At 42.8% G+C, this 22,302-nt stretch overlaps 1 protein-coding gene and 1 long non-coding RNA gene across 3 annotated transcripts in view; one reads left to right on the top strand and one right to left on the bottom strand.

The window, feature by feature from the left end:
* Window positions 1-22,302, top strand: part of PRKN (parkin RBR E3 ubiquitin protein ligase) — a 1,231,166-nt gene that overhangs the window by 815,937 nt on the left and 392,927 nt on the right. The window lies entirely within an intron of this gene.
* On the bottom strand, window positions 1,889-11,308 carry LOC112401648 (uncharacterized). Of its 2 annotated transcripts, none has more exons than XR_003003609.1 (2): window positions 11,142-11,308; window positions 1,889-2,192 (listed from the first exon to the last, which is right to left on the bottom strand). It is a non-coding gene; the product is annotated as an uncharacterized LOC112401648 (long non-coding RNA). The 2 variants fall into 2 exon arrangements; XR_003003608.1 differs by having other exon boundaries at window positions 11,170-11,308.

The raw sequence follows: 22,302 nt of genomic DNA, 5'->3' as shown, positions 1-22,302 counted from the left end.
CGGATGATTTTTCTGTGGTGCCCAGGAATCAGGATCAGTGGTACCTGAATGTACTCATCCCCCATCTCCGCTTTGCATCCAAGCTGTCTCTCCTGAACCCAAGAAGGCTTTCAAGGGTTCAAGTTAAGTTCTGAAGTCAGAGGCATACAACCTGGAGCATTAGTGGGAGGAGTTGGATATAAGTCTGTCTTGACGGCACATGTCATTTTTTTAAGCCACACTGCCTCCTGATGAAGAGGGTGCCCCTCTGTTATATTACGGGTCAAGCTGAGTTTTCAGAATGGCCCTTAGTCTTGGAAGAATCAAAAGTAAGGATTAAGAGCTTGGGCATGATTCTGGACAAGTAACTTAATTCTCTAGTGAGGATTACAATAATATTTAAATCACAGCATGCTTTAGTGACGAAATGAGTCAATGTATATGGAGCAATTGAAACAGTGTCTGACACGTAGTGTAGACTCGATGAGCATCCCCTGTTTCAGCAGTCATATAATAACAGTACCACAGCTGACAGGAATGATTAAGAAATGCGTGAGGCAGGGCCACTTCTGCTCTCATGTTTTGTCCTGAGCAAGGGGGTTAAGTCTAAAGAGATGATATACGCAAAGCTTTCCTTCTCCTGATGACTTCACACGTAGTTTCCTGACGCTGTTATGCTCAGTATCTCAGAAATAACGTAGAAAGACCCATTATTCTTGCTTCCTCAATAAGATTGCCTGCACTTCTAGTTCTGAAAACATTAAAAGAGCTTCCAGAGCTATTACTTGCTAGAACTTTTATGCAGAGTAAAGTACTGATGCCAATGGAAACATGGCTTTCCTCCCTCAGACTTGTTTATTACCACGTGGACAAATTGAAATTTACCAGGGTTTTGCCAAGCATTTTGGGAAGTCTCTTCTCATGGTTAATCTCTTATTATCCATAGTCTGAAGTTCAAGAACACATAAACATTAACTGCTTGCTACTCTTCCCTTTTAGTTTATTCAATATTGGGGATTTTTTTTTTTAAACAGGCACCCAGGAAATTAAGAAATTTAGCCATCCTACAGCGGCCTGATGCTGAGGCTGTGAATGAGGTTCGCAGGACTAAAGACTTAATTACTTGAGTCAAAGTTTGATTTAAATTGTAAATTCTCTGTTGATACCTAATTTCTATCTCAGTTGAAGTGAACTGAATTTTAAAGACCAAACAGAGGACACTTGCAGACAGTAGCCCCATCTAGAGGTGGAACTTCGTGGTTTTCCTTCTTTCTCATTTTGTTTTCCTCTTCCATGTTCATTCACACTATCCCATCAGTGGGAGGAAGGGGAACGTTCACAGATCTGCAGTCATGAGAATTATTCGTCATCCTCCCAGAGAAGCTGAAGGCTGTCTTAAGGAGAGGTGGACGCGTGTGAGGGGAGCAGGGGTGCCCGGGGGGGCTGCCCTAGAGTGTCACTGCCAGAGCGTTACCTGTGCTGAGAAATCAGCAGCAAGATGCCCCCTCGTTTAGTGCCCAGGCCGTGACGCAGAGCAGACGTGGATGAGCTTTATAGTGAGAGGCATCCCACGGCAGGGTGGGCGACGCAGGAGTGAGAGGCACGCAAACCCCAAATGCAGAGTGACGCCTTGTCAGTTTCACAGGTGCTGTCACAGACCTGGGCACCTCACCTGCCCCACTCACTTTACAGCCTGGCCTATTTGGAGGAGGGGACACCTGGCAGGAACGAGGTGGTGCTTCCGGCCTAGCATCCAACAGGACAGGGAATTTTCATTTCTTCCTACTTCCTCCCTTCCCTCTCGGTGAACTCACTCTTAGTTTTTGGTCCACGCGGAAATCCTGGAGAGGGATATGGTCGTTATAACCGTGTCTGGTTGTACGCTTAGAAAATCACAAGTTAGAATAACGAGGTTTAAAAAGCATCTGTTTATTAAAGAGGACCCTGTTTCATCTCTGTCCACGTGCACTGAACTCTTGTTCACGCTTTGCTTAGAGTGAGGTGATAAAATTGAAAACTGATTGCGTGTAGGAGGCCAGATTTAATCCAGGCCACTCAAGTTGACAATTTTAACTGAGTTATGTGTGGCAACTTCCCCTCATCCGGAGCGAGTGTTCCTGAGTGGAAGGCGTAACCAGATGAGGGAGCTCACTGTGACCGCTGGCATGACACAGCCTCATGTGCTTCTGGAGTATGGCAGGGCTCCTGGGACCCTGGGTGGGAATTAAAAAAAAAAAAACGAGAATAACATTACACTCAGATGGAAAACCCTGGGCTTAGGAGCTGAATGCACAGATGCAGCACTGCTGAAGGTGGCTGTGCAAGGGAAGCTACAGTCAAAGATCACACCAGGCAGAGTGAGCGCTTCTTCAGAGAGGAAGCCATTTATGAGCTAATAACTACCCCCTCCCCCCACTCAAAGACAAAATCCTGTTACCTTTGTGGCAAACTGCATTAAAAATACCAAGAGAACCCTTGCTGGGAAGTGATACCAAAACATATATTGGGCATTTAAGACAACTGGAAATGTGTCTGTGAGGGTGGCTTAAAGTCTCTGTATACTGGAAGCTGCAGGCCCTTTCTGTGAACTGTAACGACGACTCCCACCGCCCGTTAGTTGTATCTGCAAAACCTCCTGACTCAGGAGGACAGAGGTCACCCCCGCCCAAGAAAAATCAAATAAAAAAGGCTTTTGTGTTCTAAGCTTAAAAGCTTGTTCTCCTAGCTGATAGAAACAGAATCTCTCTGATGCAGACCAAGGCAAAATGTTAAATTTCTGCCCAAGCCCCTCTCGGCTCCCTTCACCGGTGTTAACAATGGACGGAGCCCCAGAGGCCTCTCTTGACAAAGCCATTGTGCACACACGGGCCACGTTGCAGACACAGTGTGAGAGAAGCATTTTGCCGCTGCCAGTGTGCTGGGCCTTACATCACTGTCTATTAGTCTAAGCAGAATACAGCAGATTGTTTATTTTGGTTTAGCTGTGCTTCAGGCCGTAACATCAGCTGTAACTCCTTGAATGACAAATTCCAATGGCAATGTCACAGATTAAACAAGGGGAGGAAGATCCCAGGGAGCATGTCTCCGCACGGCGGGTACAGCAGGCGTTGCTTCTGGATCTGTTTGCAAAATTATCCCTGGTCCAGGCAGCCCCTCCTTCACATATTAGAATCAGTTCCCTTTTACCTGCATTAATTAGTACTAGTCATCCCTTCGTACGGGTTAAACAAGCCAAGTCCCTAACTTCTTTGAAAATACTAATTCTAGATGATTCCTCCCTTTTCCTTAGAGCGTATTTGACTCTTTTCATATTTCACGCTTTAAAGAATTTGCAGAATTGTTAAATATCGTGAAGCTCCAAGGATAAGAAAGAATTAGTGCAAATCAGGAAGTAGCAGGCGTAGGCTGGAGTGCCCTGTCCATGGGGGTCTCATGACGCCCAGTGAGTGTGGGCTAAGCCCCGTCTCCTGAGGGCGCCCACGTGTTTATTTGCTGCATGTTTAAATGTCACATAGCTCTGCAGGGCAGCTAGAGCTGCAACCCCACTGCAAATCCTGGGGCGGGCCATGGTGTTTGGCACCCTGCTCGGAGTATGCTGCGAGTCAGCTGGGACACATGCCCCAGACGGTCGCCCAGGTCCCAGTGGGCCACCTCCACTGCCTCCAGCCCGAGAGGCAAAGCCTTGTAGCATCAGCTTCACACGCATTATCTGAAACCCTTCAAACTGTCCTGCAAGAGGGTATCATTATCCTCATTTTCACGCGAGACTCCCTCTATCCCACATGTAGAGCAATTTGGGGAACGCACCGTCTGCAGAATAACATCGAGAGCGTCCAGCCAGCTTGTTCTGAACGAGTGTTCGCGTTTCTCAAGTAGAAGAATGATGGTAAAGAATCTCATCTCACTGAAGTTATTATTCACATTGAGCTTCAGTTTATTACATTTTCCCAAACAAGTTATGGGTGAGAACCGTTGAAGAATCACAGTGTCTGATTTCCACTGGCTTTTTTGAGAGTGTGAAGATCGGGGTGGTGTACTCAGGGTTTTTTTTTTCTTCCTGTAAATTAGGTGTGGTTCATTGTGGAGTCTGAGATGGTCTCACCCATCAGTTTTCTTGTGAGACTGTGTCCCAGCCTTCAGACAGCAAAGGAGGAAGGCGTTTTTCTGTTATCTGGCTATGCAGATCCACTTGGAGAGAAGTGCTTTGACAAACACTTTGCATTTATCCAGCATGTCTCTGCTTCTAAATCAGCGCCTAAATGTGTGTGGGCGCTAGAGAAAGCTTCCCTCTGATGCTGCCCGGAAAGGATGGAGGAGCTGAGTTGTGGCTAATCCCCACCCCGTACCTGTGTACCTGAGACCCAGCTACCCTGTGGCTCTTCTTACCCTTCTTTCACACTTCGTACAACGCAACTCTCTTGGTCGGGGTATTTTTTAACCACAATGTGCTTTTGCTCACCATCTTTTACTTTGATCATTTTAGAGGTCCGGAGTAGCATGTTTTCTAATTAATGGCTTTCCCATGGAATCAGAACCATGTCATAACCATGGCTTCAAAAATAAATAATGAATCATGAATTCCTTGAAGTTGTTAGGTTAACTCTGAAGTGCATGTCTACAATAAAGGACTCTATGTAAAGTTCTAGGAGACCAGAGTGCTCCCCAGCAGCCTGGTGGATGGGAGTTGAGCCGTCTCCCTCCTTCCAGCACACCTTACGCCCCGTACCTGTGATCGCAACAGGTATCAGTGGCTGCAGCCACTGCAGTAGATGCTAGCCTCCAAGTCAACTGCTTAATTATCCATAAAATGGGTCAGATGCTGCGGTCTCACCTAATTTCTCCACGATGCTGTAACCAAACTCCTACCCCAGACTGCTCACTCCATCCCCAGTCAGCTGCCCAGAACCCATGGGGGTGTCAGAGAAGGCTGCTGCTGGGGAAAAGCTCTCACAGTATTAGAACCAAGGAAGGCAGATACGAAAAGGTCAGTATTTAGGACAGCAACAAAGTGCTAAGGGACCTAGACCAGCATTGGTTTAGAGACTAGACGTTTTAGGCAAAACCTTTTCGTTTGCATTTTTCTAGGCGAGCGTTGCACCTCACATTATTAGCAACCTAACTGATCTCAGTACAGCCTCATTCTCCTTTACAAGAGCCTTTCGGAAGGTATTAAGCATAAGGATTAGGAAGTAACTCAGCCTTCAGGGCAAATGCCTCTGCACAAGGAGTCATTTGGCCACACAGGAAACTGTATCTGTGGAGGGCCCACACAGAGACTCCAGGAATCGGGGGGCCCCTGAGGCAGGAGTGGTCTTGCCTCACGGGATTCTGGGCTTCCCTGGCTTGTAAGCCATTCCTGCCAAGTCAGTCGGAAAGGGGGGAGACTTGAGTCAGGGGGTCAGGCGACTCTATCTCGTTCATCCCTAAGCCCCTTATGTGGTGCTTCACTGGCCTCGTCTAGAATGAGGTAATTCTTATACACCGCTCTGTGTGACCCCAGGCAAGTACATTCCTCTCACTAACCTTCCGCGTGATTACCTAGCTGTGAAGTGGGGCAATAATAGTACCTCTTTTGGCTTCATTCGAAGCGAGTGGGTCTTGAAGGGGTGTGCATGGAAGGGTAGGGGATCCCCCGAGCCTGGGCATCCCCCCTCCCCGCCCCAAGCAAGACATTTGGCAACGTGTGAAGACATTTTAGGTTGTCACAATTGTGGGGCAGGGCAGCGTTGGCGTCTAGCGTGTGGAGACCAGGCAGGGCTGCTGCCGAGCGTCCTGGGCTACACGGACAGCCCTACAACAGAGAATCACACAGCTGGCCACACGTGTCGGCAGTGCTGAGCGAGAACCCCGTGCTGGGAGGTCGGCCGTTAATCTCTCCAAACACACTGTGACTATAGAGCCCCGAGGAAGCTTAGGGATGTGCCTCTGTGCTATCCCCCCCCCATACGCGGCTCAGGTCTCTTAGCACCTGAAAAGCAGTGCTGTAATTCTCATTAATATACTTCCATTCGGTAAAGTATTAAGATATTAAAAAACTGTTGTTTCTCTGGGACCCCAGAAAGTTATTCCTACTTGGATTTTAAAACGCAGACATCTCTGATAAACATTTGCATGTCTTTGAGCTTGCACTTTTGCAAAAGTGGTCACCAGTTGAAAAGTTTCAGGAGTAAATAGTGTGGCACAGATGACTTGAAAAGGAAGGAACGTGTGACTTGGGTTTTGTCCAGTGGTGACAGGTGAGTCCAACTGGTAACTAAGAAGCCAAGGAGATCCTTCATGGGAGAAACTTCAAATGGAGATGAACTCAAGATTGTCAGACAGCCATTGGACCCCAGAGAGTGGGGGTCATTCTGAGGGAGATGCCCTGGGACCTCCGTGGCTCCCTGACAGGTCCTGTGTGGCCACAGCTGCTGCTACCAGAAGCCCTCCCAGCGGGGTTGTAGACCAGGGCAGCTGCAGGCCTCGTCTGTGATGGGAGAGGCAGCCACACACCCGCCCCCAGCCCTATCTGTTTCCCCACACTCCCACCCCCGTTATCCCCTTCCTCTATCCCATCCCCCTCCCCACTTCTCCACCACACCTGTCCCCCTCCCTTAGCTTCTGTTGCTTCAGGGCTCTGAGAAGGGTACCAGCTGACATTTACCTGTACACCACAATGAAAAGGATCCATCCACATTAGATTTCACTTCCACTTAAATTTGCCCCTCCTAAGACTAGAGAATCAGAGTCCACAAAACCTCAGAGAGGAAGAGAATGTCTGCTTCTCCTACACACTCAGCGCTCCCTCTCCAAGCCCTGGGGTTCAGAGCTGATTATTGTGAAATGCATTTCCCTGAAACTCACAGCTGATGTTACGAAAATCAGGAACCTCGATGGGGGCCTGGGATTTTTCTGCTGTCAGTTGACATGTCAAGGTGGTTTTGTGAGCAGAATGCAGGACACCGATATTCTTCCCTTCTATCACTTCATGTTGCTGTTGAGCTGGATATGTGAGGAGGAAGCAGATGATCTGCGAGCAGCTGGCGAGTCACATGTACTTAGAAATACATCTGGGCAAAAAACAGCTGCGCATCCAATAAACATCAGTCGGGTGATAGAGGCCGGTTCTTAATACGAAGCTCTTCTTTTTATTCCACTGTGTTTTGCTTTACTAATACTGTAAGTGGAGGCTACAGGGCCCCTATGTGTTTCCCTAGTAACCTGAATCTGTCGATTAAAGCATCATCACTGATGAGGCTGTGTGGGTTCAGTGGTCCCGTGGGCCTGTGAGCGGCTCTTTCTTCCATCTGGCAGGACCGTGTTGCCATTACCAAGGAGCAAATGTTTGCTGCTAGTCAACAGGGAGCTGGATGCAAGTGAGATGAGCCAGGACCCAGGAGCCCGGCAGCCTGTGTTTCTCCCCGGCCTCTGCACACCATTGGCCTCATGAGCTGGGGACCAGGCCCTGAGTCACAGGGGACGGAGACTGTGGCCGCCTCTGTGTCAGGACTCATCCAGGGCCAATTTCTTTGTTCTCCTTGTTGAGCTGGACACGATTAGAAGGAGACTGTGGACAGAGCAAATAGAATCTCACCGAAGAAGTTTTCTGCAGACAGCAGAGAGACACTTAGGATTGAAGATGTCTCGTGTCAGGTAACAGTGTCCCAGGGAGACTTTGCCATTACTGGCATATGACAGACTAGGTGGCAGGGGAAGTGGTTCCAGGGAAGCCTGGGGACAAATCCTAGCACTTCTTTACTGTGGAGCATGATTTGGGGCAAATTGATTTTACCTCCTTGAGACTTACTTACCTCAGCCTGAAAATGGGCTAGCAGAGTATGATTGCTCTGCAAGGTGTGTGAGAGAATCACAGGACAAAGACGCGAATTAACCAAGCAGGGTGCCAGCACTTTCTACTGCGTCTGACCCAGCGGAGGATACCAAGCACAGTCATTATCCGCAGCCCCGTGGGGATAAAAATCCCTGGTTTAAACGTGCCGTGTGAGGTGCATTCCCGTCCCAAGCCCTTGCATTGGCCTGTGTTGGCATTCAATGCTAAGTGGCGTAAAGGCTTACAGATTTGGGGGCCCCCAGATCCCAGTCCTGGAAGCTCTGACAGTCTCCCAAACGGATTCCTTGAGCTCCTGGAGCTGAGGGGCTGGTTTGCAGTTTGCTGGCCCCGAGGTGAGCCACGGGCGTCCTGCCCTCTAAGCTCTGGGTGAGAGGGAGCTAGCCCGGCTTTCCCCAGAGGCTGTGGCTGCCAGGGGCTTCCGGGGCCCAGGGGCCCACCTGGAAGGGGGAGCGGAACCTGCAGGACCCTTTCAGCCAAGGCTGCCTCGGACATGAGCTCCGACTCCAGTTGTATCTGGCATCACTCACTTGTCTGATTGTCAGACCGCTGCGAAAAAGGCAGGGAGCCCACATGTGAAAAGTGCCCAAAGCCCAGATTTGTAAAAAGGTCTCGGAGGGAAATAGGAAACTGTCATAAAAATCAGTGCCATCGTTGGGATTGACATATATACACTAATATGTATAAAATGAGACCCTGCTGTATAAAAGAGTAAATAAAACTAAAAAAAAAAAAAAAAAAAAAAAAAAAAAAAAAAAAAAATCAGTGCCATCAAAGCAGTTTGCTCCAAGGAGGGCCCGCAGGATCTGGTAGCCCGTGAGCGCCTGTGTGTGAAAGGCACGCACCTCGTCAGGGCTTCCTCTGTTACTGTTTCTCGTGCCGCTCCCAGCCCAGCAGGTAGAAGCAGCAGGTCAGGGAGAGGGGCTGAGATGCAGCACGTAGCAGTTCTGACAGGGGAGGGGCAGCTGAGGGAGGGAGGCCAGACAGCTCCGCAAACAACCCCTTTAGACAGAAGCACAGGGAGCGGGGCCCACTTGGCCGCTCCCAGGGGCCTGGCTGGGCCCAAGTTCATCACTGCTCAATCGGAGGTCCCTGAACTACATGAGTGTATCTGGGATACTCTCGGCAACAGGGGAGCATGTCAAAGATGTACTTAAAATACATAAGGTTGAAAATGTTTGCAAGTTAAATCTTTACGTGGGTTCCTCTTTTTCTAAAAATAGCAGAAAACGAGAAAGTACTATGCTAAATTACTCTTAGTAAAGCCTTATTGTGACTTAGCTGACTACATTTCTCATTATTTGCGGAGAGGAACGGTGTCTGATGGCTCGCTTACTGCCCACGGTATTTTGTTGGTTACTCCGAGGTTGTGCGGTAAATAGGGTTTGTTTGAAAGGGAATCTTTCTACCTATTCCCGTCCTTACTCTTAAAACATGCAGTGAGAGCTAAAGGTCCCAAGCTTGTCCTTTTGTTACCTGGGGAAATATCACGGGAACAAAAACAATTTCGAGTTATTGAGCAGACCAGTGTGGTGTTCTAGAAAAGGAAGAAGGACTGAATAAACGTGGTAGTGATTAGTAACCCTGGTAAATAATTAGTAAATAATCTTGGTTGGAAACAGAATTCTGTTGTGCTTTGCTGATTTGAACAAATGGGCTGCAGTTTAAAATGGCAAATCAATTTAGATGAATCTGAGATGGAGCCCTAATTTCTAGTACAAATTGATTATATTTTTAAAACTCCAATGACACAGTAGATGTATTTATTCTCTGAATACCTACCTGCACTGATAATTTGCTCAGGTTCTAAAAAAATGTGTCTTCCTACACTTTTCTGTCGATTACATTAAAATGCACCAGTTGGAGAACCTGGGCTCTTGCAGTGTCTGTGACCTGAGAGGAAAGTGCCATTTGCAAAGGACATCATTAGCGTGGTCTTCAGATTTGCTGCACCCCTTCAGTAACTTGTACTCACTGTGATTAAAGTGCGAGTGAGAGCAGTTGCGAAGGACCCTTGTTTTAGACGTGTTAATTATGGACACTGTTTGGCCATGGAATGCATGTTAGTCAGGCGGACAGAATTCTACAGTTTCTCTTATAGGTGTGGCTTATTACACAACCACAGTTCAGAGCATACTCATCGTTAAGACCATCATTTGTCCCTAACTGGATGCAGCGCGGTGCCATCTTGTTGAATTATATTCCCGCACTCCAAACACAAATCAAAATCACACACTCCGTGAGATTTATATTTCCAGAGAGAGGGGAACATAAATCTTCCTGTTTGGGGAGGCCTATTTCAATCATGCATTTTTGCATTGCTTTCTCCTCTCAAACTCAGATCAGTGCGTTAGTTTCTACATGCCCCTGTGTTTAATTTCTACATGCCCCTGTGTTGTCAGAAAGGCTACCAAGCAAATGTATTTAATGTTTGGGGAAGGAAGTTGTGGGTTAAGGCTTATGCCAGATTCAATCTTTGTTTTGGCAGGATTTGAAAATGCGTATTGGCCATCTGTCTAGAATTGACTGGGTGAACAGGCAAGCTCGCCCTACTTCTGAGACAGGAGTGGCCACCACTTTTCATGGGAGAAAAATGACAGCAAATAAAACACGGGTGCAGACGTGCACAAAATGAACTGTTAGGAACCTTCACTCTTGCATTTGTACAGGAAAAGGTTTTCCGCAAGAATGAACAGAAATGCTTTATTTTTGCTATAAATACGTGTTTATAAATACGTGCTTTATCACAGCTTAACCCAAACTTTGCTTTATCAAAACAAAGTCTATTTTTATACTTTCATTCTCCAAGTTAATAATTTATTTTTAATACAGTATTCCTCTCTTTTAAAATGTATTTTTTTCTGCCTTTTAACTGAATTCCATTTATTGTTTTTATTTCTTGTGTGGGTTGGCCAAAAAGTTTGTTCGGGTCTTGTGTAACATCTTACAAACGAACTTTGTGGCCAACCCAATACAAGGTCATCTGACTGCTGTGTTTTGATGTGGATGATTGCGGTAATGACAACAGCTGACAGTAATGAAAGCTTCCTACGTGCTAAATTGCCAGAACTTTTTCATTTTAGCCAAAGTCTTCTACAGACCAGAGCCTGAGGGGGGAAAAAAAATTATTCCTTATTTGGGAAGTGGAAGCTCAGAGTGGCTAGGGTAAAAAAATAAAGGGAATTGAGCAAGAAGACCTGCCGAGCCAGTCAGTGCATTCGTTCAGGCTACTTCACAAGAGCATAAAGAGACAGAGGGCTTTTGGGGAAAATTTGCAAGGAAAAAACCCACAACTTGGATATCCCTCAGAAGGCAGAAAGGAGGAGAAATTTACCTGCCAGCTTCCTCCTGTCTCCTATTACCTTTGATCAAGGTGTGCCCCACGCAGAGCTGAACCTCTTCCTACCCACCGTTTCCAGTTTGCATCCCCAGATTGTTTTGCAGAAGTCCATGCCCAGGAGATGATGACTTTTCATTCAAGCTCAGAAATGGAGAGGAAGCTTCAAGCTGAAAGGGCTCTTTGTGTGGGGCTGAGGGCCAGATATGCCGAAGACATTAACTCTGATTAAAGTTAAATTTCAAACCATTTAACCGGGACAGTCCCTGCAGAGGCGGCTAGGGTGGTAAACAGCCCGATCCAGAAGGTGTTTCGGAAATCTGAGGGTGGCCAAGAAGGCCTGGGACGTCCGTAAGTAGAGACAGATTCAGGTTTTCTGGGATCTGAGATTACGCCATTTGGGGGGTCCTTTTTTAGAAAAAGAATACAAAATCATTTTATAGTTGAGAACAGGAAAATAAAGCCTAACAGATTACAAATTTTAAGAAGCCAACAGTCACCATAAAAATCACACTTTTGGAAAAGTGACCTTGTGTTTAGTAAACACCTGATACTCCGCTGTAATACTCTTCTTTCTACACTGTTCGGTTGCATACTCTTTGATGGCCTCTATATAGCAAGACTTTTGTAGTATCATTTTCTATAGAATGAATAGAAAGATAATCTAGCCTTTCCCCTTAGCATGGTTGATTAAAATTTATTTTTTATTATTGATGGTTTTGAAAGTAACTTTCAGTTTCACAACTTATTTTTGTAAAGATAAGACATTTTATGCTTGTTTTCAAATTTGAGAAAACCTCCAGTCATTTTCTTTCACATAAGGTCTGTAAGATTTCAGAGCATTCAAGTTTTCTGACATAGTGACTACTCTTAAATACTCCATACATTGAGAAAATTCATCAATAAATTTCAGTCTTCCTCATACTGGTATATTATGAGTTCAATGTTGTTTTTGTCAATGTTAGTATATCATGTCAAGTCAGCAAAACATGTCAATCTTTTTGCATTATGGCCCTGTGATTATTCCTCTTCGTTAATTATCAAGTCATTGAAAAGCCTGTTCACTGCAGCGTATAGATATTTATTGATGAATAGAGTAGGAATTTGGTCAGTGGAATACAGTACTTGCTTCCTGAGGCCCTTTGCTAGACTGCGGCAGTGTGTGTGCTGCTCCATCCAGAGACCACAGTTCTTCGGGTTAAGATGTTGTCGGATGCAGTAGGGCACGACCTGGTACATCGGGACGCGTAAAACATGCAGCTTCCTAGTTGGCAGGCACGTGCGGTGTAATCACGCTGCAGGTTTCTGCTCTTCAAACACAGGAATTCTACGTAAAAAATCCTATGCCGAGTGCTTTCCTTTACAAAAGAAAAGAAAAAGCATCAGTGTTGCATTTATAATCATATAAAGTGCATTGTCAAGTGTATTCTTGTCCCAAAAGAACTTCCACTACACACAGTATTGATGGGAATCAATCTTCTGCTTATCATTGTACACGTCTGATGAGTGGAAGAAATATCCCCAGACTAGCTGTACCAGAGGGGGCACTAGAGTGGAAAGGGACACCTGTCCTAACCAACTGCTGTTCAAATATCTTTTCAAATTTCCAGAAATCCCTGGCCATGTGAGCACATTGCTAGATCCCCACTAGAGCCACGAAGGGGCCTATGCAAGTAAGGAGCCTTAAAGCTTTATCTTCAGTAACTGAACAGAAAATCTGCCTAGGCAGTGCATTAGGTGTGTGTCCCAGTAGAGTGTGCTTCTCAGTATTTGTATCTAAGGAATGACGTGGGACTTACCAAATGTGGTTTTAATGCAATACCCTAAGAGTTAAAAATACTGAGATTTTGAGATTATTTTCCATTAAAACAAAGCTGTAATACTGTTCTTCTAGCCAATAGAAGCAAGAAGTTAGAGTTTTTTCCTTTATTGAAAATGAGGAAAATATCTTCATCACCTAGGATAACTGTAACAGCAAATATATACATATAAACAGAAAGTTTGGGGAATTTTTCTTGTTTATTTGGGTTCCTCCTGATATCTGCAATGCACCTCCCAGCCACACACGCCCAAGCGTTGCCTTTGGATAAAAGTTGCACTGAGTAGTGAGTTATTAAAGTGATGTATGAATGAATGAATAAATGGATTTTATGTAATTTGTTTCATAATTTTCTGTTGGCAGGCAAAGAGTATTCTATCTATGTTTTGTAAAGAGCTTCATGTCAATAAGAAAAAAATGAGAAAATCTGGCAAAGGATATTTTGTTAGTGAAGATTAGGTTAAATTGCAGATGATAGAAATTCCATAATAAAAGGGGCTTAAAAACACACAGACATTTAGTTCTCATTAAACAATGTCTAAATCGTCCAGGTCTGGTAAGGAGGCTTCTTAATCACTATCATGGTCTAAAACGTTTTACCCTCTATTTTTCTGCTCTAACATCTATAATATTTGTCTTTTACCAATGGCTCAAGATGGATGCTTAAGTTTCAGCTGTCTTATTCAAATTTCAATAAATAGGAAGGTGATTGCACTCTTTTTTAAAAAACACTTCCTGGAAGTAGCAAGGGTTTTTTTGTTTGTTTGTTTTTTGTTTGTTTTTTCTTTTTTTCTTTTATTTGTATCCCATTGGCCAGTATTTAGGTCACATGACTATCCTTTTAAGGAGACTGGGAAATGTAATCTTCATCAAGTATGACCTTGTGTCCCATTAAAAATAGGGATGTTATTACTAAGGAAGACAAAGAGAATGAATATTAGGGAACAGTTAATGAATGGTCTCAGCTCCAGATATAAATAGGCCCTTCACAATAGAAATATAAATGACCCAGCAACTTTAAAAGTCAACTCAGTAATTTTTAAAAACAAATTAAAATATTTCTTAATTCACAAAAATGAAACAGAAAGAAAATGTTCAGTCAGGGTTAAAGGGATATAGGTTCTCATGTACAGTTTTTGGAGGTGTAAAATAGTGGGGCCAGTTAGGAGGACAATTGGACAGTATCTGTGAAAACAAATGTACAATCCCTTTTTCCTAAAAATTACACTTCTATGTGTGTGTCCTAAATAGAGTTCAGAGAGACGTGTACTAACCTGTTCAGGGCAGCATTATTTGTATCAGTGAGTCTGGTTAAAAAAATAAATGTTCTTTATCTCGGGGTGGGTTAAATTTCTGTATAGCTGTGGAATTATAACCAGACATCAATAAGAATGAAGATTATATACTGACTTGAAAAAATCTCCAAGACATATCAATATACACAGCATAATCACACTCACACTTTTTAAAGTTATATATTTAAATATATTCTACACTTCACACTGACATCAGTGGGTGTGGTGGAGGATTGGAAAGTGAGTAGATTATTGGGAATTTTGGTAATTGGGGACTTTTGCTTTTTGCTTCATATAATCTTTCAATATTTATATTTTTATCAGAATATATTTTCTCTTTAAAATTTTTTAAAGAGAAAATAAATCATTAATATTTTGGTATTTTTGTCCATATTTTTTACCTGCACAAACGTGTGTGTCTGTGTATAAATACGTGTCTGTGTTTGTGTACTGTTATATTAACAAGATAGAACCATGCCATATAGAGAATTTTATATTCTGATGTTGATCTTAGTACAAGCATCATGCTAGGAGCATCTTTCAGAGTCATTTACGTTTCAAAAGGTTTATTTTAATGTTTTTCTATAGTATAGTGTATTTAAACTACAAATACTATATTATATTTAATAACTTCCAAGTCTTGTAAATATAAATTATTTGCAATTTTTAAAATTATTTATAGGGCTTCCCTGGTGGCGTAGTGGTTGAGAGTCTGCCTGCCGATGCAGGGGACACGGGTCCATGCCCCGGTCCGGGAGGATCCCGCATGCCGCGGAGCGGCTGGGCCCGTGAGCCATGGCCTCTGAGCCTGCGCGGCCGGAGCCTGTGCTCCGCGGCAGGAGAGGCCGCAGCGGTGAGAGGCCCGCGTACCGCAAAAACAAAAAAAAATTATTTATAAATAATGTTGTGCTGAACATATTTCCACACAGTGCCTCTCCCTATCTCGGATTGTTGTCATACGAGAGATTGCTAGAAGTAGAGTTGTGTTTTTAAAACTCTTGATATAAACCATATGACTAATTTGTTTTTCATAAAGATTTTGCTAGTTAATACTCTCACTAGCAGCGTATGACTGAGCCCATCTTACAAAGCTAACAGCCATTGAATTTATTTTTGAAAAGTTTATATATTTGATAGGCAAAATTATATCTTAGTGATAAGTTTAAATTACTGTTAATAAGGTTGAACGAACAGTTTTGAGTATTTACTGGGAAAGATCTGTATATGTCATTGGGTTTCTTTCTGTAACTATATGATACTATTTTTTACTGAGTTATAAGAGCTCTTTATATATATCAGTGTTATTTGTTGTTCATATTTCTTCAACTTTTACTTACCTAGTTACTGTTTTTTTCATTTTTTTATTGAAGTGTAATTGGTGTACAGTATTATATAAGTTACAGGTGTACATCATAGTGATTCACAATTTTTAAAGGTTATATTCCATTAATAGTTACTACAAAATACTGGCTGTATTCCCTGTGTTGTACAATACGTCCTTGTAGCTTATTTACTTTATACGTAATAGGGTGTACCTCTTAATCCCCTACCCGTATTGTGCCCCTCCCCCATTCCCTCTCCCCACTGGTAATCACTAGTTTGTTCTCTATATCTGCGTATGTTTCTTTTTTGTTATACTCACTAATTTGTTTTATTTTTTAGATTCCACATATCATACAGTATTTTTCTTTCTCTGACTTATTTCACTTAGCATAATACCCTCTAAGTCCATTCATGTTGTTGCAAATGGCAAAGGTCCATTCTTTTTTATGGCTGAGTAGTATTCTATTATATGTGTGTGTGTGTGTGTGTGTGTATAACACAGCTTCTTTAACCATTCTTCTGTTAATGGACACTTAGGTTGCTTCCATATACTGGCAATTGTTAATAATGCTGCCATGAACATTCGGGTGCATATACCTTTCGAATTACTGTTTTCATTTTTTTCAGATATATACCCAGGAGTAGAAATGCTCGGTCACATGGTAGTTCTATTTTGAGTTTTTTGAGAAACTTCCATACTGTTTTCCACAGTGGCTGCACCAATTTTACTTACCTAGTTACTGTTTTTTTCATTTTTTTATTGAAGTGTAATTGGTGTACAGTATTATATAAGTTACAGGTGTACATCATAGTGATTCACAATTTTTAAAGGTTATATTCCATTAATAGTTACTACAAAATACTGGCTGTATTCCCTGTGTTGTACAATACGTCCTTGTAGCTTATTTACTTTATACGTAATAGGGTGTACCTCTTAATCCCCTACCCGTATTGTGCCCCTCCCCCATTCCCTCTCCCCACTGGTAATCACTAGTTTGTTCTCTATATCTGCGTATGTTTCTTTTTTGTTATACTCACTAATTTGTTTTATTTTTTAGATTCCACATATCATACAGTATTTTTCTTTCTCTGACTTATTTCACTTAGCATAATACCCTCTAAGTCCATTCATGTTGTTGCAAATGGCAAAGGTCCATTCTTTTTTATGGCTGAGTAGTATTCTATTATATGTGTGTGTGTGTGTGTGTGTATAACACAGCTTCTTTAACCATTCTTCTGTTAATGGACACTTAGGTTGCTTCCATATACTGGCAATTGTTAATAATGCTGCCATGAACATTCGGGTGCATATACCTTTCGAATTACTGTTTTCATTTTTTTCAGATATATACCCAGGAGTAGAAATGCTCGGTCACATGGTAGTTCTATTTTGAGTTTTTTGAGAAACTTCCATACTGTTTTCCACAGTGGCTGCACCAATTTACATTCCCTCCCATAATGCACAAGGGCTTCCTTTCCTCCATACCCTCACCAACATTTGTTATTTGTGTTCTTTTTGATGATGGCCATTCTGACAGGTGTGAGGTGATATCCTGTGATTTTAATTTGCATTTCTCTGACGATTAATGATGTTGAGCATCTTTGCATGTGCCTGTTGGCCATCTGCAAATCCTCTTTGGAAAAATGTCTATTCAGGTCTTCTTCCCATTTTTTAATCAGGTTGTTTTTTTTTTTTTGATGTTGAGTTGTATGAGCTGTTTATATATGTTGGATATTAATCCCTTATTGCTCATATCATTTGCAAATAGTTTCTCCCCTTAGGTAGGTTGTCTTTTCGTTTTGCTTATGGTTTCCTTTGCTTTGCAAAAGCTTTTAAGTTTAATTAGGTCCCATTTGTTTGTTTTAGCTTTTGTTTCCATTGCTTTAGGAGAAAGATTCAAAACATATTGCTATGATTTATTTATGAATAAAATGTACATTTTCAAGAACATAACCCCAGTGAATTGAGGATTTAAAGCATTTATAGAGTTAGATGCTTTGCATCGAATGTCTGCATGCCCAACCAGAGTGTTAGACAAGTAAGACCATTTTAACCTGTACACTCGCTTCTGCTGGCTCTCAGTTCCCACCTGTATAACTGTACCTACCACATCTCCCCCATCACTGTACGCCTTCCTCAGTTGTTTGCAACTCCACAGAGTATGCAGAAGTAAGTATGCTTAAGTACAAAGCCCCTGCTTTTGGAAGTCAACTGCCTTCTAGTTATCTGAGGGAAAATATTACACCACGGCTACAGTTTTAGTGCCCTCTGTGAAAATGTTTTTCTTTGCTAGATTCTGCTTAAAAGTGAAGAGGATGCCCAGTCTTTCCCACTTTGTTTTAAACTTCTGTCAGCATGACTCCAATATCATACTTTTTCTGCTCTGAGTCTCACAAGGACTTTCCCTATCAAAAAATGGCCCCTGAGCTTTCATCTACACACACTCTCCTTATGGTGACTCAGATCTGGTCTCTTGGTTGCGGGGTGCGGGGGTAGAAACAGCCACTGGACTGCTCTCTGCTTCCTTCTTTCCCTCCCTGCACAACCTAATTAGGTTTGTCGATACTTGATAATCTGGTATTGCTATATGCAGTCTTACTAGTAAAATGTATGTCTGTATTATGATCCAGGCTTATCGTTCATTATTGCCAGTGTTGTTCTCTGCTTCCATGGCCCCTTCTCCAGGATACTTTCAAAGGAATTATTAGTTCCCTTATCAGAGCTCTGCATCACCAGACATTCAGTGGCCTCCTCAGAGCAGCAGTGATTATCCTGATTCCTTGTTTGTTTAGTCTGAAAGCTGGACGGGTCAAGCTCTTTTTGAAGATATTGCATTGAGGAAATTAAAGATGAGATTTCTTACACTGTAGAAGTAGCATTATTATTTGTGACCATGTGCAATTATGTTCAAACTTCTTTGTTTTTCTTACAACTTAACCTATATAGACCAAAATCAAAATGTCAACAAAATTTTTCATATGTCCTGAAAAGCAGTGATAAAGCCAGGACTTTGGGGTTTTACAAACAAAGTAATGTTCAAAAAAAAAAAGAGGAGGAGAGAGCAGTATAAGTTTGCGATGTTTTATTTTACCAGGTGAGGATGTTTAAAAACACAATAACAAAAGTGTCTACTCTCAATATCATTCATTTTAAGGAAAGTATTTCAACATAAGTAGAAAACATAGCCTCCAAATAATGGATTTTCTTTTGAATGGAAAAGTTGTCTTCATCACTAGTCAGGGGTGAAAACCAAATACCCCATGGACTGGGCTTGAGGAAGCACGCGCTGCCCTGTTTACTCTGTCGATGGAAGGGGCCGCTTCACTCCACCTGCAAGACTCAAGATCCACCGTTGTTTGGAGCCTCTTAAAATTGAAGCAGGATCGATGCCCAGAGATTATTAGAAGTCTATGAAGACACAAAGACACACAAAGCACAGTGATTTTTTTCTTCCTACTCATTTCCTCCAGAAGTGGCAGTGGTGGGATGTCAGGACTTTTTATGTGATTCCAGATTAATTCTCTTCCAATGCACTGGGAACACATTCAGAAGTGGAATTGCTCAAATCCTATGACCCAGTATCTCCCCTTGAGAAAATGAAAGCGGAAATTACAGTAACAGAACAAGAATATATATCTGTGCACATAAATGTGTATACATATGTGCATGTGATGTATGTGTGTGAGGAATATAATTAAAGCTTAAAGCAAGACCTCATTTCTTTAGTTCTGTTTCGTAGGGAGGGCTGATTTGTGTGCCCCATTTGGGAGGACAGGAATCAAGACATATGGCAGATTATCGCTACTCAGCTCTCTCTGTGAAAAACCCTGTCGCTATTTGGGGCATCTGAAATAGAGCATGCTTTCAAATGAAGCATGGTAACAATTCCTTTATATACTGCTCAGTAACTACAATGGAATTAAGAAAGCAGCCATGTATGAACGGATTCTAGTCGCTGCTTCCCTCTAACTAGATTGTGAGAAGGTAGTCATGTATGAAAAACCTTTTGTTAAAGAAACCATTTCATTCTTAATTCTCTTTTCATTAAATGTTTTTGAGGTATAATTGACCTGTGATAAAACACACATATTGAACATGTGCAATTTGATTAGTTATGACACATGTACACACCTGTGAAACTACCACCACCATCAGGATAATGAACATCTCCATCACCCCCAGAATTTGCTCATGTTTCTTTGTATTTCCTCCCTCCAAGCCCTCCCTGTTCCCCCTTCCCATCCCCTGTAAACCACTAATCTGCTCTGTCACTCTAGATTAGTTTCCATGTTTTAGAATTTTTTAATGGAATCACACAGTATGTACTCTTTTTGGTTTTCAGCTTCTTTCACACAGCAGAATTATTTTGAGATTCATGCATGCTGTTTTCTCTGTCAATAGTTCATTCATTTTTATTGCCAAGCAGTATTCCATTGTATGGATATACCACAGTTTATCATTCACCAGTTGAGGAACACTTGGTTGTTTCCAGTTTGGGGCTATTATAAAGTTGCTCTGAATATGCATGTACAAGTTTCTGTGTGGACATACACTTTCCCTTCCACTGGTTACATATTTAGGAGAGGAGTGGCTGGATCTTGTATTGGGTATATGTTTACCTTTTAAAGAAACTGCCCAGCCATTTTCCAACGTGGTTGCACAATTTTATGTTTACACTTGAGAGCAGCCCCCCATGCAGTTCTCTGATGTTCTCTGACTGTGCAGCTCTCTCCTCTCCTTTTTCAGTCCTGTACACTCTAGCTGCATGGTCCTCCCAAGAAACCCAGGTTTGTCCCCTCAGTTCTGTGAGTCCCCTGGGCTTTTCCTGGATTCTCCTCTCCAATCCAGGGCCTGGAAACTCTTTTAGGACAGTAAGCTGAGGTGGGCATAGGACTCAGCACGTTCATTTCCTGCCTCTCATGAGGTGCTGTCCTTCATTGCCATCCAGTGTCTTGAAAACCATTGCTTCCAGTATTTTGTCCAGATAATCAGGTTGCCAGGGGCAGGAGGATAAGTCCAGCTCCTGTTAATCCATCTTGGCCAGAAGTGGATTCTGATAAAGAAGTTTTGAAAGTTGACTAAGTAACTAATTGGATATTAAGAGCTGATAAGTTAATCAGCAGGGGAAAAAAAGTCACCTGTTAAATAACCTGTAATCAATCCATAAAGGAATGATAATTTTGCTTTGTATAGGAGACCCAACTGAACATTATTACATAAATACATAGTTCTTTGAACTCAAGTATATCATCTCTGGTTGTATAGAGCTAGGTGAAAAATGTGTAGTATTAATCATCTTATACGTGTGAAAATTGGTGTCCGAAGAGTCACTGTGGCTGTCCTAGAATCACAGGAAGTAAGGGCTGCCACTTGCAGTTGTACAAGTTGTGTACTGCACAAGCAGGGCTGGCTTTGAAGATGAATTGGGCTGAAATCCATCTCATACACTGCTCTCTAAACTTAGTGCCCTGGTATGTGGTTGCATCCACCTAAAGAGAATATCTCTCATTTTCACACAAGTTCCTCACAGACCCCTACACGATGTAATTTTTAGAGAAGAAAATGTGTTTTTTCAGAACCCTGTTAAGTCATAGCACATTTGCCTTCCAAGAGTTATGCCTCAAATAGCAGAGTTGTTCTGGTCTGGGCATTAGTATTTGCACTGTGCTTTAACAAGGATGGAAACAGGAATGGAGAATAGCACCGTATTAATTCTTTCATAGGATAATAACTGTAGTAAGAGTAGAAAACTATGTGGCCAGCCTTGCTCACTGCGACTGAAGACAGGTAGTTAGTGCTGCTTTGATGTTTGCTCCCAGAGAAGGGACATTCTAGCACTCACCAGAGACCTACCTTCTGTCAGCCAGTTTCTAAGCATGAGATAAAGGATCCTCTTCTAGTTGATATACTGGCTCCACCTCTGTCCCTTTTACCTTTTGAGACTTTTTGAATTCTGGCCTGAGCAGCAAAAAGAATCAAAGCAAATCATTCTAGATGCTTTAATGAAAAGATGTGTTTGTACAGAGGTGTGACACGAATAGTGAGTCACCCAAAAAGGCAACTCCCTCATCACCCAGAGTCTGGAAGGCACGGAGAAGTAATTAGCCCTGCGAGTTGTGGAGGAAGAGAGGGTGCCCAAAAGGACTTACAGTCCTGGAGGGATAAAGTCACTGTCAGAAAATGTGGTCCGGAGCTTGGAGTATGGAGCTGGCAACCAGAGAGCAAGGGAGCCTCACTGATAAACCCTGAGGGTTCAGCTTTCTGGGACACAGAGCAAGCCTAGAAGGGCCGAGGATAATTGCGCCCAGGCCATATGCGGCAAGGCTGTAGAGGCAAAGGGAAAATATCACCAGAGTTTCCCAATGCAGTTTTTCCACAAATTGATGAATTTACCTTGCAAATTATAGAAAGTCATATGGATTTTTTTTCTTTCCCTTGAATAAGAGAGGAAGAAGAGAAGTAGGAGAAACTCTACTACCACGAGTACCATCCATAAGCCAAGGAGTGTGTTAGAAGCTTTCCACAGGTGATCTTGTCACCTTTCTGTGACCCTGTGCAGCAGGGCACATGGTTCTCATTCGATGGATGAGGAACCTGAGACTAGAGATGGGTGAAGGGAGACTGTCAGGGCCTGGACCAAGGCCGGGTCACGTGGCATTGTGGAGTCTCAGGAAAGTCGGGTCTGGTACCCGCTTCGTCACTTACTAACTCTCTAAGCCT

This window comes from Neophocaena asiaeorientalis, unplaced genomic scaffold (genome assembly GCF_003031525.2).
Source record: "Neophocaena asiaeorientalis asiaeorientalis breed wild unplaced genomic scaffold, Neophocaena_asiaeorientalis_V1.1 scaffold123, whole genome shotgun sequence".
NCBI classification, from domain to species: domain Eukaryota; kingdom Metazoa; phylum Chordata; class Mammalia; order Artiodactyla; family Phocoenidae; genus Neophocaena; species Neophocaena asiaeorientalis.
The sequence above is the reverse complement of the archived record's forward strand: the minus strand, read 5'-3'. Positions and strand labels throughout refer to the sequence as shown.